General features: G+C 38.6%; 1 long non-coding RNA gene and 1 pseudogene across 1 annotated transcript in view; both read left to right on the top strand.

Moving 5' to 3' along the window:
• The window catches only part of LOC122439411, a 36550-nt gene extending 33134 nt beyond the window's left edge, over nt 1–3416 (top strand). The window contains exon 5 of the long non-coding RNA XR_006268857.1: nt 3221–3416. This is a non-coding gene — a long non-coding RNA (uncharacterized LOC122439411). The remainder of the gene's footprint in view (nt 1–3220) is intronic.
• Nucleotides 3417–13330: 9914 nt separating this feature from the next.
• On the top strand, nt 13331–15194 carry LOC122439178 (annotated as a pseudogene).
• The last annotated feature ends 2897 nt before the right edge of the window (nt 15195–18091 follow it).

Raw genomic sequence — 18091 nt, 5'->3', positions numbered from 1 at the left:
TTGCCAACATCCATTGGATCATCAAAAAAGCAAGAGAGTTCCAGAAAAACATCTATTTCTGCTTTATTGACTATGCCAAAGCCTTTGACTGTGTGGATCGCAACAAACTGTGGAGAATTCTGAAAGAGATGGGAATACCAGACCACCTGACCTGCCTCTTGAGAAATCTATATTCAGATCAGGAAGCAACAGTTAGAACTGGACATGGAACAACAGACTGGTTCCAGATAGGAAAGGGAGTCCATCAAGGCTGTATATTGTCACCCTGCTTATTTAACTTATATGCAGAGAACATCATGAGAAACACTGGCTGGATGAAGCACAAGCTGGAATCAAGATTGCTGGGAGAAATATCAATAACCTCAGATGTGTAGATGACACCACCCTTATGGCAGAAAGCAAAGAAGAACTAAAGAGCCTCTTGATGAAAGTGAAAGAGAAGAGTGAAAAAGTTGGCTTAAAGCTCAACATTCAGAAAACTAAGATCATGGCATCTGGTCCCATCACTTCATGGCAAATAGATAAGGAAACAGTGTAAACAGTGACAGACTTTACTTTTTTGGGCTCCCAAATCACTGCAGATGGTGACTGCAGCCATGAAATTAAAAGATGCTTAGTCCCTGGAAGGAAAGTTATGACCAACCTAGACAGCATATTAAAAAGCAGAGACATTAATTTGCCAACAAATGTCCGTCTAATCAAGGCTATGGTTTTTCCAGTAGTCATGTATGGATGTAAGAGTTGGACTAAAAAGAAAGCTGAGCACCAAAGAATTGATGCTTTTGAACTGTGGTGTTGGAGAAGACTCTTGAGAGCCCCTTGAACTGCAAGGAAATCCAACCAGTCCATCCTAAAAAGAGATCAGTCCTGAGTGTTCCTTGGAAGGACTGATGCTGAAGCTGAAACTCCAATAGTTCAGCCACCTGATGCGAAGAGCTGACTCATTGGAAAAGACCCTGATGCTGGGAAAGATTGAGGGCAGGAGGAGAAGGGGACGACAGAGGATGAGATGGTTGGATGGCATCACCGACTCAATGAACATGAGTTTGAGTAAACTCTGAGAGCTGGTGATGGACAGGGAGGCTGGCATGCTGCGGTTCATGGGGTTGCAAGGAGTCGGACACGACTGAGCAACTGAACTGAACTAACTGAACTAGTCCCAGTATAATCTCCAGGGACAGAAATATTCCTGCCATCCCCTTCCTGATCCTCAAATTTCTTACCTTACTCCCCACCGCAAATCAAACATATCAAATGACCACACCCTGACTCACATGAGGCTCCATCTGGCCAAAGCTAAATATCTTACTCCTTTCCCCCAACACAATCTGCTGCTTTCCACCATCACAAGGTCAATTTCAAGTTACTGAATACTAACAGTGCATACCCAGCCCCACCCAGACCTGGCCTCTCCCCTTTCAGATACATTGCCGTTCATAATCACCAGCTATGTGAGATACTTCTGTCATCTTCCTCGCTCCACTCTGGACTCTGTTGACCTCTTGATCTGCAGTTCTACACCAGCACTCCTCACAAACAGAACAAGAACCCTTGAGAGTCTATAATGATTTTCCAAAGGATACACAACCAAGAGTGGTTTTAAGTATGATTTCCAGATCCTCACCTTCCATATATGTTCTTTTATAAAACTGATCTATAATCGCTTCTCGACCTTTTGGCTAAGATCAAGTGTAAAACTGATCTATCTGGACTTCCCTGCTGGTCCAGTGGTTAAGAATCTGCCTGCCAACGCAGGGAACATGGTTTCGATTCCTGGTCTGGGAAGATCCCACATGCCTCGGAGCAGCTAAGCCTGAGTGCCACAGCTACTGAAGCCCCAGCACCCGGGAGCCTGTTCTCTGCAACAAGAGAAGCCACTGCAACAAAGAAAAGCCCCCACTCAAGCATCTAGAAAGCCTGTTCTCAGCAGCAAGGACCCAGCACAGCCAAAAATAAATAAAAATAAAATCTCAGAACAAATCCTGATCTGTCTGAGAATGGTTTTAGATGGAAGTCATCATGACCATTCTCCTTTCCCACCTCACTTTTTTCAATTTCTCATTTGTCCTTTCCCACATAAACAGATACATACTCATACACATACATATGGACAGAGGTTGATACGTAAATAAAATCTCTCTCACTCTAAATTTTACTGTATGCATGTTTGGAGATATTAAAAAAAGAAAAAAGCCCAGGGCCCAAAATTCAAGAACATGGATTCTAAAGCCTCCTTTAATCAAGACTTTATACCTCTTTGCTAGGCCTCATATTTTTCTTTATCTTATGCCCATTTCTGTTAAGAGTCAAGTATAGTATAGAAATAGGAGGTTTTGGCCTCTGTAGGGATGTTAATGAATTTAGGTGTTTTACACAGTGCAGCAGAGAGTGACAATGAGCTTAAGGACTTCATCTTTTCCTTTACTCAACTATTTACCAACAAATGCATCGCTGTTAATTAAGAGCCTAAGAGAATAAAGGAGGAGAGTGTATTGCTAAGAAATACTAAAAGTAGTGAAAACTTTCTTCATTTAGGCAACAAACTCTTAGTGAGCCCCGTGACTTGTCTATCTGAAAGTGAGCCTGAACAAGTGAAGAGTGACGGAAGTGTGTACTAACACATTCATTTGAACTGATAAAGGAGGTCAGATTTGTCTGAGAGAAAGTCAGCCTAATTTAGTCAACTGGCTTGATAATGAAAACTGGCCTTGCCTATTTGGTTACATGACAGATGTGTTCTGTAATCTGAATGAGTTAAATCTGTAGTTCCCAAGTTTTAATGAAAAAATATTTAAAGCATGTGATACAATAAATGCAATTTACCCAAAAATTACTGCATTGGCAAAGGTATATTGGCAAAGGTATATTGAAATTAACAGTGTTTCAATGTTCCCAACAATTTCTGAATACATAAGTTTTTTCAAAAGTGCCTTTAGATGGAGAAACATGTACAGTTAATAGTTACTTGATGAGTCTCAGGGAAACCTTTTTGTTATGCTGACCATAAATTCATAAGCTGAATAAATAGAAAGGTTATTTTATAAATTCTTTCACTATTCTTTGCTCTCAACAAAATTGAAGATGTCTTCATTATGACAGATTTTTAAAAATAATTTTTGGTGACATATTATTGTGGTTTTTGGTATCCAACTTAGAATGAGTTCAAATAATTGTGAGACGTTGTTATGAAAAATAACAAATTCCCTTCATTCTTTTTCAGGCCTTCTGATCTATTTCACATGTTCACATCCACAGTGGGAATACAACTGATGTTGAACCATCTTTTATTACAAGTACTCACCCCCAAGAAAAGGCTATCCACGTGATTTTAAAATACATTTCTAATAACACTATTTTCTAATGTTTAATGATATTAGAGCAAAATGCAAAATATATTTATTACCAATTGTGTAGTAATAAAAACTCCTAAAGATAACTCAATGTTGAAGAAAAAAGTGTTAAGACAGAGCATTGTGGTTACAAAATAATCAAATTTTTAATTTCAACTAGGATAGAATTCTATGAGAAAAAAATGGAATAGAAATATAGGTGGTACATATATATAATGGAATATTACTCAGCCATTACAAAGAATGAAATAATGCCACTTGTAGCAATATGGATGGACCTGAGATTATCACACTAAGTAAAATGAGTCAGAAAGAGAAAGACAAATATCATATGATATCACTTATATGAGGAATCTCAAAAAAATGATACCAACGAACTTATCTATAAAACAGGCTCATAGATTTAGAGAATGGACTTATGATTACCAGAGAGGAAGCGCTGGCGGGAAGGAAGAGATGGAGGGTTTGAGATTGAAATGGACACACTTCTATATTTAAAACAGGTAACCAACAAGGACTTACTGTTTAGCACAGAAAACTCTCTTCAAAACTCTGAAATAATCTAAATGGGAAAGAATTTGAAAAAGAATAGATACATGTATATGTATAATTGAATCACTTTGCTATATACCCGAAACTAATACAATATTGTTAATCAATTATACTCCAATATAAAATAAAAAAAAATTTAAGGAAATACAGGTTCAAAGAGATAAAGAAAAATAGAAAATGGAAGTAAAGAGGCTATTCATGAACTGTTTCTATACTTTTATTCTAAGTATATCATCTCTTCAGCATATATTCAGAAAAGTATAAAAATCTTAAGGGTAGTTCAATAAATTTTCACAAAGCGATTACGTAAAGCAGCACCCAGATCAAGAATAAGAACATTACCAGCACCCTAAAACACCTAGTATTTTCTCGTCCTGACACTCCAGAGTTAACCACTGTCCTTGCTTCCAACATCCCAGCTGAGATGTGCTTGTTTTTTGAACTTTATATAAATGAAATCTTATAGTATGTGCTTTTTTTCCTGTTGCCTTTTACTCAGCATTATGTTTGTGAAGTTCATGCATATTCATATTGTTTAAATGTACCGTGTATGTATGTATGTGTGTCTGTGCGTGCTCAGTCACGTCTGACTCTTTGCAACCCTTTGGGCTGTAGCCTGCCAGGCTCCTCTGTCCATGGGATTTTTCAAGGAAGAATACTGGAGTGGGTTTGCTCCTCCACGGAATCTTCCTGACCCAGGGATTAAATACCATGTCTCCTGTATCTCCTGCACTGCAGCCAGATTCTTTACCTGCTGAGCCATCAAGGAAGCCCTACATGCACCAAAATAGGTTTTAAATATTTATTTTAAACTAACAATTTTACAACATGGAAGAAACTACATAGTTGAATCTGTCAAACATGTGAAGAAAAATTTGGATGCCCGCTCAAAAGTATGAAGGTTTCGTTATTTAGCGTCCCTGGGCTTCAATTTTATCATATGTTAAACGGGATTAAATACTTCAATTATACAAATATTTTTTCATAGAGTGCCTATGAGGCTGTACACAGAAAGTGCTTAGCATAGTTGCTGACACATTTATAAACAGCCATGGTTGTGGTTGTAGTTGCTGCCTTCCAATGAGCCATCCTAGCTTTTATAACACCATCTCCAAATCCCTCCTCCTTACTGACCTCAAGTGCTATATCTAAAACATATAAACATGTCCCTCCCATGCTGAAATTAACCTTGTTCTAGTTTTCTGTCACTCAAAGCATATGGTCCAAGCACTCCTGCACAACTTACAGTGACAACCTAGACCAGACCTCTGCCTACCACCTCTGTAATTTAGGTATACAGATACATCTTTCACTGATCTATTGGGAAAAAATAACTTGGGAGGGGGGAAGAAATTTTTAAAAAGAAAAACTTAGTCTATGTATGTAAAGCATTTGACATGAAACAAGTACATAACAAATGGTAAGTTACCCAGGTAGGAAGGAAGGAAGGGAGGGAGGAAAGATGGTTGCCTAATCTGATAGTGTTGGCACTGGAAAGATACCTATTATGATGACACGTCTCAATCTGTTGTTTTTGATATCCACTTTCTAGCCACGTTGTATAGAAGTGGCATAAGGAAAATAAGTAGGATGTATGATTTTATTCCATTTTGTAGATAAGAAAACTGTGATCCTTAGAAGTTAAGTCATTTGCCCAAGAATTTACAGGGAATCATGGAAGAACCAGGATTCTTATGTGAAGCTATCAGACTCCAGAGCTGTTTTTTATTTTTTTTCCTCCATTCCACAGATCTCTGAAATATTCTAATTTTAAAGTGGTGTCTCAAAGACGCTCTCCTCCTAGAGGGAGATAATTTTCAATTTTAGCCTCTCTGAGCCTCGGGGTCTAGCTTATAAAATTGAGCTAATAATAATAATTGCCTTTTAAATGAGTTAATACTTGAGCTATGCCTAAAATAACACTCGATAAGTGTTACCTCAATTGTTGTTTTAATTTTATACTCTTAGCTCATTGGATTTCTGATTTAAATAGAAAATTAGTGTATGAGGCTTTGGCCAAAATAGGTCAGATCTCTCATGGGAGCATTATCCCTTCCATATAAGGTAAACATCAATGTTTTGATATACCCTTGACTATTTTCCTAATCATTACCATAGGTCTTTAGTATTCCTGTGAACTCAAGACCCAATCATAGGTGCTAAATAGGTGCTGATTCAAGCTTGCAACAAACCTGTAAAATTAGCACATATTTAAAAAAAAAAGAAAAAAACCACACATTCCATGGTAAAATTATATATTCTCAGCTAATAAACTTGCCATAGTATCCTATTTTTAGAAACTCAACTTCTCCCATAGTACTTTAAAAGTCTGTGAAGCTCAGTTTTTTAAATATAAATATTTGGTATTATTATAACAATAATAATAATAGTAATGTCCAAAATTCTGTTTAATGATTTATGATGTGTTTTTACATTTATTATTGCATTTAATTTTTCTCATGAATATGTGTTTGACCAGGCATACGGTAAATATAAATGTTGTCATTTATAGTCACGGAAAGGTGGAAATGAATGGTACCTTTCAAAGAATAATTTAAATCATACTTCATACATATCGCATGGCAAGAAAAGGACTTGCCTGGATAGAGTCAGTACTGTTCAATAGAAATTAACTATCATGGCCACAGTGGATCAGGCAGAGGACACAAAGGTGGCCTGAATACAATCCCTGTTTTATGGAGGGTCCAGCCCATCTGGACACAAGCAGACACAAAAACACACTCAAACAACAGGTAGACGAAACCTGCATAGTCCAAATTTATGACATACACATTGCTGAGCTGAAATACTAGGTTCTCAGGATGAATAGTCCATATAGGGGAGGCAAAGAGAGAGGACTCAAATCAGCTGATAATTTAGAAAACACTGTCTTCCTGAGAAGGTGCTGTGGGGCCAGTGACTAAGCCTTGCTTCTCAACATGTTGACCGCAGAGCACTTGCATCTACATCCCTGGGGAGCTCAGGAGACCAACACAATCGCAAGGCCCACACCTGACCTCCTGAGGCAGATTTTGAACTTTAACAAGATTCCCAAGTGATCTGCACATACATCAAAATTGGTTTAGAAGCCCCAGTATAGAAATATCTGGGGAGTTTTATTAAGAAACGTTCAGACCTGGGCCCCACCCCAAGCTTATTTTGTCAGAGTCACTTACCCATCTTCATTGTATTTCAGCTAAAACATAGCTTTCTTTATGAAGTCTTCCCTGAACCACCTTCAGACGAAGATAGATTCCTCAGTTATCATTCTCAAGGCTTGCTTAGTTGAAATTATACTTTATAACTATGCACTTATGCTGTATGATAACTGTCTCTCAGGCTGGCAAACAGTCTATGAGAGCAGCAACTGCTTCTAGTTTTGCTTAGCATTACACTCCCAGCACCTAGAATTCTTGTCACATGTTAGACAGTCGATATGTTCATTCATTCATTCCACAAATATCTGTGGAGGACCTACAGTATTCTAACTGCTTGAGATGTATCAGTGAGTGAAACAAGGGTCCCTGAAGGAAGCGACAGAAAATAAATGTGTTGTTCTATTTCTAGCAAGGAAAGAAAATTAATGATAAGGATGAAAAATAAAATGATCATGTAGTACACAAGAGAGATAGAAGTGTTATTCAAAAATAAGGATGAAGACAGGGTTAGGGGAACTGGGAGCACTGATGAGAATGGGGGTGGGGCAAACCAAATATTTTAAACAGGGAAGTAAGGGCAACACGTCACACCTGCAAGAGATTTGGAGGGAAGCAGTTGTTAGCTCACAGACCTCTCAAGCAAGAACATGCCAGGCTAGAGAAACAACACTGCAAAGGCCCTGATGAAGGAGCGCACTGGAGTGTTCCAGGAACTGCACAATTTCCAGAGCGAGCCACATGGAATAGTGGGGAGACAGAGGAGGTGCAAGCTGGAGGGAAGGAGTACAAGCTGGCTACACAGAGGGAACTGGAGACCAGATCATGTAATGCGGGTTCTCCTAGGTGGGTATAAGGATTCTGGCTTCTTCACTGTGTGAAACATGGAGCCATTGCAGGATTTTGAACAGCAGAGAGACATAACAACTTAATTTTAAAGAGAACGTTCCAATTAATGTGTTGAGAACACTTTAAAGGGGATCAAGAGTAAAAACAGAGGGTAAAAAAAATCAAGAAACTACTGCAGCAAGTTGGGTGACAAATAATGATAATGACGGTGGCTTAGACCCAAGCATTAGCAGTGGCATTGGAGAGAACTGGTTCAGATCTGAATAATATGTGTACACATGTATTAATCCATGTATTATCACAAAGCAGACACAGCTGAGTGAACACCACTAAGGTTAAAGAAGAGAAGCCCACTCCTGTCTCCTCCTAAGGGTAACCACTATCTTGATTTCTAACACTAGTGGTTTACCTATTTTCATTCTCTGCATAAATGGAATCAACAATATACATTTTTTTTGTATGTCTGACCTCTTCTCTTGAAATTGATTCATGCTATTACATGTAACTGAAGTTCATGAAAGTTTACTGCAGGATAGTGTTTGAGTGAATAAATATACATAATTTATTTATCCTTCTTACTGTTATCAGGGGCTTCCCAGTTGGCACAGTGGTAAACAGTCTGCAGCCAATGCAGGAAATGCAAGAGATGCGGGTTTGATCCCTGGGTTGGGAAGACCCCCTGGAGTAGGAAATGGCAATCCATTCCAGTATTCTCACCTGGAAAACTCCATGGACAGGGGAGCCTGGTGGGTTACAGTCCATGGGGTCACAAAGAGTTGAACACAACAGAGCATGCACTGTTGTCAGGCAGTGGTTGTTCCAGCTTATAGCTATTTTGAATACTAGTACCATGAACATTCTTAAACATGCATTTTTGTGTCACTGTCTATTGGTCTTATTACTAGAAGTAGAATTGGATATTAGGTAATTGGTTATGGATGCATACAATTTTAAAAGATCAGTTCAGTTCAGTTGCTCAGTCATGTCCGACTCTTTGCAACCCCATGGACTGCAGCACGCCAGGCCTCCCTGTCCATCACCAACTCCCAGAGTTTACTCAAACTCATGTCCATTGAGTCAGTGATGCCATCCAACCATCTCATCTGCTGTCATCCCCTTCTCCTCCTGCCTTCAATCTTTCCCAGCATCAGGGTCTTTTCCAATGAGTCAGTTCTTCGCATCAGGTGGCCAAAGTATTGCAGTTTCAGCTTCAGCATCAGTCCTTCCAATGAATATTCAGGACTGATTTCCTTTAGGATGGACTGGTTGGATCCCCTTGCAGTCCAAGGGACTCTCAAGAGTCTTCTCCAACACCACAGTTCAAAAGCATCAATTCTTTGGTGCTCAGCCATCTTTATAGTCCAACTCTCACATCCATACATGACTACTGGAAAAACCATAGCTTTGACTAGACAGACCTTTGTTGCCAAAGTAATGTCTCTGCTTTTTAAAATGCTGTCTATGTTGGTCATAACTTTTCTTCCAAGGAGCAAGTGTCTTTTAATTTCATGACTGCAATCACCATCTGCAGTGATTTTGGAGCCCCGCAAAATAATAAAGTCTGTCACTGTTTGCACTGTTTCCCCATCTATTTGCCATGAAGTGATGGGACCAGATGCCATGATCTTAGTTTTCTGAATGTTGAGTTTTAAGCCAACTTTTTCACTCTCCTCTTTCACTTTCATCAAGAGGCTCTATAGTTCTTCTTCGCTTTCTGCCATAAGGGTGGTGTCATCTGCATATCTGAGGTTATTCATATTTCTCTCTGCAATCTTGATTCCAGCTTGTGCTTCATCATTTTAATAGATAATGTTAAGCAGTTTTTTGAAGTGCATTTTATCAACTTTAATTCTTACCAGTGCGTATAAAGTGCTCCAATTGCTCTGCATTGGGCTTTGCAAATTTTAGCCATTTTATTGAATATGTGGTGATATCTCAGAGGGCATTTAATTTACATTTTTCTGATGATTTAAAGGTGAGCACCTTTTCATATGTTTGTTGACTGTTTGGAGGTGGTCTTTGTAAAGCACCGCTTCAAGAAAGCATTCTTCTGTTGCCTTGTCTATGTCTCTTTTCTCATTGATTTCCAGAAATTCTCTAGTTTGGGAATGCATGCACTGCAAATATCTTCTCATATTATGCAGTTTACCTTTCACTTTCTTCAGTGGTATCTTCTGATGATTACAGTTTATTAATTTTAATGTAATTCAATTTATTAATATTTTCATTTATGGTTATGATTTTTGTCTCTTATTGAGAAATCTTTCCTCATGGAAAGATCAGGAAGATGTGGTTTTATGTTACCTTCTAGACATTTTATTAATTTACTACTTATACTTAGCTCTGCAATACAATTAGACTTAGTTATGGTGTAACATAGGGTTCAAGTTTCATTCTTTTTTCCCTGTATGACTATCCAATTGACCTGGCACCATCTATTGAAAAAACCATCTTTTCATTTCTTTTCTATAACTGCAACATTTACCACAAATCAAGAGTTCATGTTTGTGTGTGTCTAGTTCTAAATTCTCTGTTCTGTTCCACCGATATATCATCAATTATTTTGGCTTTCAACCCAGATATTCAGTAGCATAAGTGGTCCATATTTTTCCTCTGTTTTAAGAGCATTTTGGATATTCTTAGCCCTTTGCGTTTCCACATATATTTTAGAATCAGTTTGTTAACTTTAACAATAATAACAATGAAAACTTAGATTTTGGTTGCAATTTAAATCTATAAATTAATTAAGAAAGAACTGAATCTGTACAATACTGCATCCTCCACTCAATGAACATGCCACACACAACCACTGATTTATGCCTTTAATTTCTATCATTAATGCTTTACAGATTTGTGTGTAAATGCCCTACATACACTCCATTAAATAAATATCCAATAATTTTGTTTAATGCTATCAGAAATAATCACTTTATCATATAGAAATGTATAAAAATTTATATGTTGAACTTGTACCCAGAAAAGTTGCTAAACATTAACTACACAACTTATCTGTAGACTGTTTTGGATTTTCAATGTAAGCAATTATATTGTGTGAGAATAACAACATTTCCATTTCTTTTTTTTTTTCCATTTCTTTCTTTTGAATCCTTGTAGCTTCTAATTTTCCTTTGCCTACAGAACAATGTTGAATAAAAGTAAAGTTTTCCTGTCTTATCCCTACCTCAGAGGAAAGCTTTCAAAAGTTCTCATTTAAGTATGATGCTTGCTGTAGGCTTTCTGCAGATGTTCGTGACTAGATTAATGAATAGAAGGCTATAGTTTGATAAAGTTTTTAAATCATGAATAGATATTGAGTTTAATCAAATTATTCTTCTGTATCTATTTTTCTCTCTTATTCTGTTAATGTGGTAATCACACTAATTGACTCGCAAATGTTAAACCAAATTTCCATTTATGGATTAAAATCTATTTGATCATGATATAATATCCTTTTCAATATATTGCCAGATTTAGTTTGCTAACATTGTTTTAGGATTTTGTTATCTATGTTCATGGATGAGATTGGCCTGATCTTTGTCTTATGCCAACCTTCACAGGTTTTGGTGTTAAGGTGATACTGCCTTCATAAACATACTGAAATGCAGTTAGTCTTTTTATTGTTTAAAAGACTTTGTAAGATTAGCATTATTTTTTCTTTTTACATTTGGTAATATTTATGAAGTTTCCTTTTTGGTGAATGTTCAAAATGCTGATTAAATCTAAAATTACAGAATGGGAAGGAAAGGCATCAGGTCTGAAAGCCATTCTCTCCTTTCATTAAGACACCTGAGTAGAAAGAAAAAGGACTTAATCAAGCACACTTCAAGACCAAACACTTATGCTGTAAGTTCCCAGTATATCCTTGCTGAGAAGCAAGGAGAAATCTGTATTTTCAGAATTATTTTTCCTTGGTTGTGTTAAGAATTAAGTTTGGCTACTGTGATTGACCTCAGCTACTCTCCTTGGCTTTATTGTAAGCATCTCCAAGTCAGGTTTTTTCTCCTAATGTCCCCTTTTAGTCACCTCTCAGTATCCAACATAACAGGCTGACTGTCTAGGAAAGGAATCGGAGAGAAAGTACATTAATATCTAGAATGTTATTTCCCAATATCCATGTATTCATTAGAAAAATGATGAATGATAGAAGCAAAAGTTGGGATATTATACTCAGTGAAATAAGTCAGGCAGAGAAAGATAAATATTGTATGATCTCACTTGTATGTGGAATCTAAAAATATATCTATTTATAGAAACAGAGAATAGATTAGTGGCTTCTGGGAGTGGGGGACCAGGTTGAGAATGGGTAAAGACAGTCAAAATGCACAAACTTCTAGTTATAAGACAAATACATCCTAGGGATGCAATATACAGCATAGTGTCTATAGTTAACAATATTGTAATATATACTTGAAAGTTGCTAACAGAGTAGATCTTGAATGCTCTCACTACACACACAAAAAAATTGTAACTATGTGAGTTGACAGATGGGTTAACTAACCTTATGGTGGTAAACATTTCACAATGTATACGGAATCAAAGCACTACGCCACGCACCCTAAACTTACACAATATTATATGTCAATTATATCCCAATAAATCTGGAAAAGAGATGCAAAAATTATTTGAAAGTGTCTCATAATTAGCAGAAAAAGTGAAACTGCTCAGTTTTGAATGGTAAGAAGAAGCCAAGGCTCTACCAATGTTACACTCACAATCACCCACATTTGGCCTCCCAAAGGAAGAACCAGGAGATAAATAAGATATGCTTGAGTTGACAGGTTGATATGGGAAACAGTTCATCTTTTGATGGTTTATCTCAGTCAGAATTCAGTAGTTATTTCCCATCATAATCTAATAACACAAAACATAAGCAATCATGTCACCAGTGTCATGCCCTTAGAAATGTGATTTCAGACAGTCACGATGCTCTTCAACATGTTTGCTTCTTTTCTTGATTGTTTTTAAACTGGGTAACTTACATTTGCAGTGACTTTCAAAATGACTTCTTTTTCTTTCATCATATATAAAGAGAGGGGGGATGCTCCCAAGCCTGTGCTATAAAATCCTCTTGGAACAAACCTGGTTGGTCAATTAAGTGGTAAATCAATATTGTTGCCAAACTACCTTTATAGTATGACATACAGTATATCTTTGCATTTTTAAAAAATTTTTTAAAAAGCCCTACATTAACTCTCTGGTGGTTATGACATGGGTAAAATTATCGATAACATCATAGTGTTTATACAAAAGCCTCCCAGCTCTCCTAGAACCTTCTGGCTGCCATGTTTGAACCTCGTTGCTCCAACCCACCGGACCTGTCCCATCCTTCCAGCCTGTGACCAGAGAGCAGAGAAAAATTAATTACATATTTTCTTGCCCCATACACAGTTTGAGGCAACAAAAAGATCAGAAAACATTTTAACAATGAGGGAACTCAAGCACATCCAGGCCGATCAACCAGTGCCAAGTTCTGGGAGGTAATCAGTGATGAACATGGCATCAGCCTGACCCACACCCATCATGGAGCCAGACCGCATCTCCGTGTACCAAATACAATGAAGACACAGAAGGCAAATATGTCCCTCATGCTATCTTGGTGAATCTAGAACCCAGGACTATGGGCTCTGTCCTCTCAAGTCCTTTTGGTCAGATCTTCAGACCAGGTGATTTTGTTTTCGGTCAGTCTGGGGCAGGCAACAACTGAGGCAAGGGCTGCTATACAGATGGGGCCAACATCATGAACACCTTCAGCGTGGTGCCCTCAGCCAGTGTTCAACACTGTGGTTGAGCCCTACACCACCACCCTCTCTGTCCATCAGCTACTGGAAAACACTGATGAGATCTACTGCATTGACAACGAGGCCCTTTACAATATCTGCTTCTGCATCCTCAAGCTGACCACACCAACCCACAGGGACATGAACCACCCCCTTCCAGCCTCCATAAGTGATGTCACTACCTGCCTCTGCTCCCTTGGCCAGCTCAGTGCCAACCTCCACAACCTGGCAGTCAACATGGTGCTTTTCCCATGTCTCCACTTCTTCGTGCCTGGATTTGCCCCTCTGACCAGTCATGGAAGCCAGCAGTATCAGGTGCTCAGTGGGTCCAAGCTCACCCAGCTGGTCTTCAATGCCAAGAACACGATGGCTGCCTGTCACCCCCACCATGGCCGGTACTGAGAGGGTAACAGACAGGAAGGCCAGGGGTCTCCAAACGGAGGACATAGGCTGCAAGTGTCAGACATTTTTTATCTTTCTCTTAAGCAGCAGGAGAAAACTAGTGTTATATTTTTTCCCCTTCTCTATACAAATATAAAAAGAGGTTTCTCTTAAAATTGTGTGTTGCCGTAATGACACCCGGTTCCACCTGAACTTAACTTTTCTCAAACCTTGAGCTAACCAATGCATTTTTCTTATGGAAATGTTTGTCTTCAGGTATGTTAATGTACTATGCATTTACCCTAGACTCTGTCTTCAAGTCGGTTCACCTAAAGGCTCAGAACCGACTTGACAAACCAGTATGTTATACTCTTATATTGGTCTCCTAATCCAAGTTAATGAAACTATGTATTTGTATGGATATCTGCCTTTCTTCAAGATTCATGTCAATTGTTTTATGGCCCGGGATGACTCACCCAGTGCCATTTTGAGTTTTGAGACATTTCCTTTCTTTAATTAGCAGACTGCTAGTAGCTTTATAACATCCAGCTAAAGACCAGCAGGGGGTACTCTTTCTGCCCTCTTCTGATGTCTATGTCAGAAGCTTTCTCTATCTCTTTTATACTTGAATAAAACTTAATTACACAAAAGCTCTGAGCTATCAAGCCTCGTCTCTGGCCCCAGATTGAATTCTGCTTTTCCGGAGGCCAAGAATCCCGGTGTCTTTCATGGTTCAGCAACAACCTTTCAGTACCTCATGGTGGCTGCTATCTTCTGTGGGCTAATATTCATGAAGGAGGTGGATGAGCAAATGTTCAATGTGCAGAACAAAGCCAGAAGCTACTTCTTGGAATGGATCCCCAACAATGTCAAGACGGCCATCTGCAACATCCCATCCCATGGCCTCAAGATGGTAGTCACCTTCATTGGCAACAGCACGACCATCAGAAGCTTTTGAGCACATTTCAGAGCAGTTCACTGCCAAGTTCCGCTGGCAGGCCTTCCTCCACTGGTACACAGGTGAGGGAATGGATAAAATGGAGTTCACTGAGGCTGAGAGCAACATGAAAGACCTCATCTCCAAACACCAACAGTACCAGGATGCCACCACAGAAGAGGGGGAGGATTAGAGTGAGGAGGCCAAAAAGAAGGCCTAAGGCCGAGTCCCCATCATCTCAGGCTTCTCAGTCCCCTCAGCCTTCTTCCTCAGTTGGCCCTTCCCTCTCCCTCAGCATTTGTGTTTTCTGACTCTTATCTTGGGTTTTCATTTTGGGTGAGCCGGGGTGGGGGTGGTCCAGCACAGTACCTGGTACATAATAAGGTGCTCAATAAATATTTATTGTTTGTTGAATGTCTTCTCTCTTTCCACTCTGGGGAACCTAGATTTCTGCCATTCTGGGTAACCCTGTATTTCCTTCTGGGGCTCACTCGTCCCATCTGTCCAGTTAACATTCCCTCTCTGTTTGAGATAACTCTCCAAGAATCTAGGTCTCATCAAATCCCATCTAGAACAGGGCGCTAAAAACCTGGAGAGATGAGCACCATCTTAGGCCGTGTGGCAGACCAAGAGAAAGGAAACCAAGGAGCACGTGCAAGTCCCTCCAAGGAAGGGGTAGGGTTTTGGAAAAGGGCATCCAGGCAGTTAAAGTCCTAGCTTCCAGGTATCTAGCTCCCTGCCCCTCTCTCGGTTTCCGGGGAGGTGCTGGCAGTATTCTCTCCATTTTCAGTCTCCCGCCAAGCTCTCTCCTCAGATATCTCCTTTGCAAGTGTCTGACCCCACCCTGTCAAGTGGTATCCTTCCCTCTTCCACTGACCCTCCTTCATAATGCTGGACTCCTTCCTTTCTCCTAGTCAGAAAAGGGGGTCAAGAGGAACAAGAGAGAAACTAGCCTTAGTCCCTTAGTCTCCAGAAAGCTCCTCCCCAACCCTATCTTTACTTACAGAAAAGAATGGATATGGAAACGTATATGCTACCACCTAAATGTCTCAATGATCTCAAAAAACTAAGATCATGGCATCCGGTCCCATCACTCCATGGCAAATAGTTGGAAAAACAATAGAAACAGTGACAGACTTTATTTTCTTGGGCTCCAAAATCACTGCAGACGTGACTAAAATTAAAAGATGCTTGCTCCTTGGAAGAAAAGCTATGACCAACCTAGACAGCATATTAGAAAGCAGAGACATTACTTTGTCAACAAGGGTCCATCTAGTCAAGGCTATGGTTTTTCCAGTAGTCGTGTGGATGTGAGAGTTGAACCGTAAACAAAGCTGAGCACTGAAGAATTGATGCTTTTGAACTGTGGTGTTGGAGAAGACTCTTGAGAGTCCCTTGGACTGCAAGGAGATCAAACCAGTCAATCCAAAGGAAATAAATCCTGAATATTCATTAGAAGGCCTGATGTGAAGCTGAAGTTCCAATACTTTGGCCACCTGATGCAAAAAACTGACTCATTGGAAAAGACCCTGATGCTGGGAAAGACTGAAGGCAGGAGGAGAAGAGGGATGACAGAGGATGAGATGATTGGATGGCATCACCAACTTGATGGACATGAGTTTGAGCAAGCTCCCACAAAGAGTCAGACATGACTTAGCAACTGAACTGAACTGAAATGTCATTCCCCAGAGAGGGGACAGGACACCCCCCATCTTTTGGCAACATCTCATCTCTTACTTTTGCCATTGACTTTTCCCCCATACTCTTGGTTTTGTCCTACTCTACATTTCAGTTTCTACTTTGTGTTGAACTTGCTGCTTTTTTTTTATATTGAAAAGATGACATTGCCCTAAGAGCCAAAAATAAATGGGAATTGAAGTAAAAAAAAAAAACATAAAACAAGGGGGAAAAAAATCCAAGACCTTCTGAATTGAATTCTGACCCTCCCTGGGCATGGGTCTGCCATTGGGTTACTTATCTTTTTAAGTGGCAGTGTTTTATATAAAATAAATACATTTTATTTAAATACATTTTTACATAAATGGAGTTTCTTTATTTCAAGGTAGAATTGTATGTAACTATGCCATTTAGTCAGTTGAATTTAGTTCAACTGATCTTCATACCATAACATTAAAGGCTATAGAGATGTGATAGTTCTAACACTCTAAGAAAGAGCTTTAAAAACTACTAGGATAATATATACTGACATAGTTTGTATGCTGTACAATTCTACTGCTGTTATATAGCCAAAACCACCATTTCTTTTTCCTAAAATGTCTTAGGACATGAGAAAATCAGGTGATCTCTGAAAGACAGATAATGTATAGTAGGGCATATCAAGCACTGAGAAACACTACATTTATATCATTTAGCACATGCTGTATCTTTCTATCATTAGCAAATTGCAGGCTTAATAAATATTTGAAGATGGAAAGATGGAAGAAGCCATGGAAGGCATTTACTAAAGGTAAAATATCATCATGCTAAAATGAAGTTTACTTGGATGAGCTGGACATATTATAAATTATTAAGAATGGTTGGTTGCCATCACCATAAAATATTATAAGGTGGCACTACTTAGAATTATTGCCAATCCCCAATTTACTAACTCAGAATGCATTTCTTCATATCTCTAGGATATATTTGAACCAGATCTATACAGATGATGGCTGAAAAAAAAATGCATCCATAGTGAAAAACACAGGAATAGCACTGCAATACTAATTTAAAAATATATAAAGACATAATAGAAAGTAACAAGACAACTATAGTTTTTGTTTGCTTATTTCAAGAATTCTTTGTTTCATGAAAAACAGGATTATTTTTGTAAGGAAGTAGGTAGAAAAATTTCAGGAGATTCTGAAGCGTGTTTTTAAATGATTTAGAGGTTGAGACAGTGATCTCTAGGGGTAATTCTCTTTGAAAACATTTCTAAGGAAATCTGGAAAAAATTTATGTTTCTCAAGGGAAAAAAAAATTGTTTTACAATGTTGAGAAAAACAGAAAAAGATTTATATGATCACCAAGAGATGAATAAGAAATAGAATGGTTGGGTCAGCTGCTCCCCTATGTTAGCGATCAGGTACTGCT

Source organism: Cervus canadensis, chromosome 4 (assembly GCF_019320065.1).
Source record: "Cervus canadensis isolate Bull #8, Minnesota chromosome 4, ASM1932006v1, whole genome shotgun sequence".
Taxonomy (NCBI): domain Eukaryota; kingdom Metazoa; phylum Chordata; class Mammalia; order Artiodactyla; family Cervidae; genus Cervus; species Cervus canadensis.
Note: the sequence above shows the minus strand (reverse complement) of the source record. Positions and strands in the feature narration are given on the sequence as shown.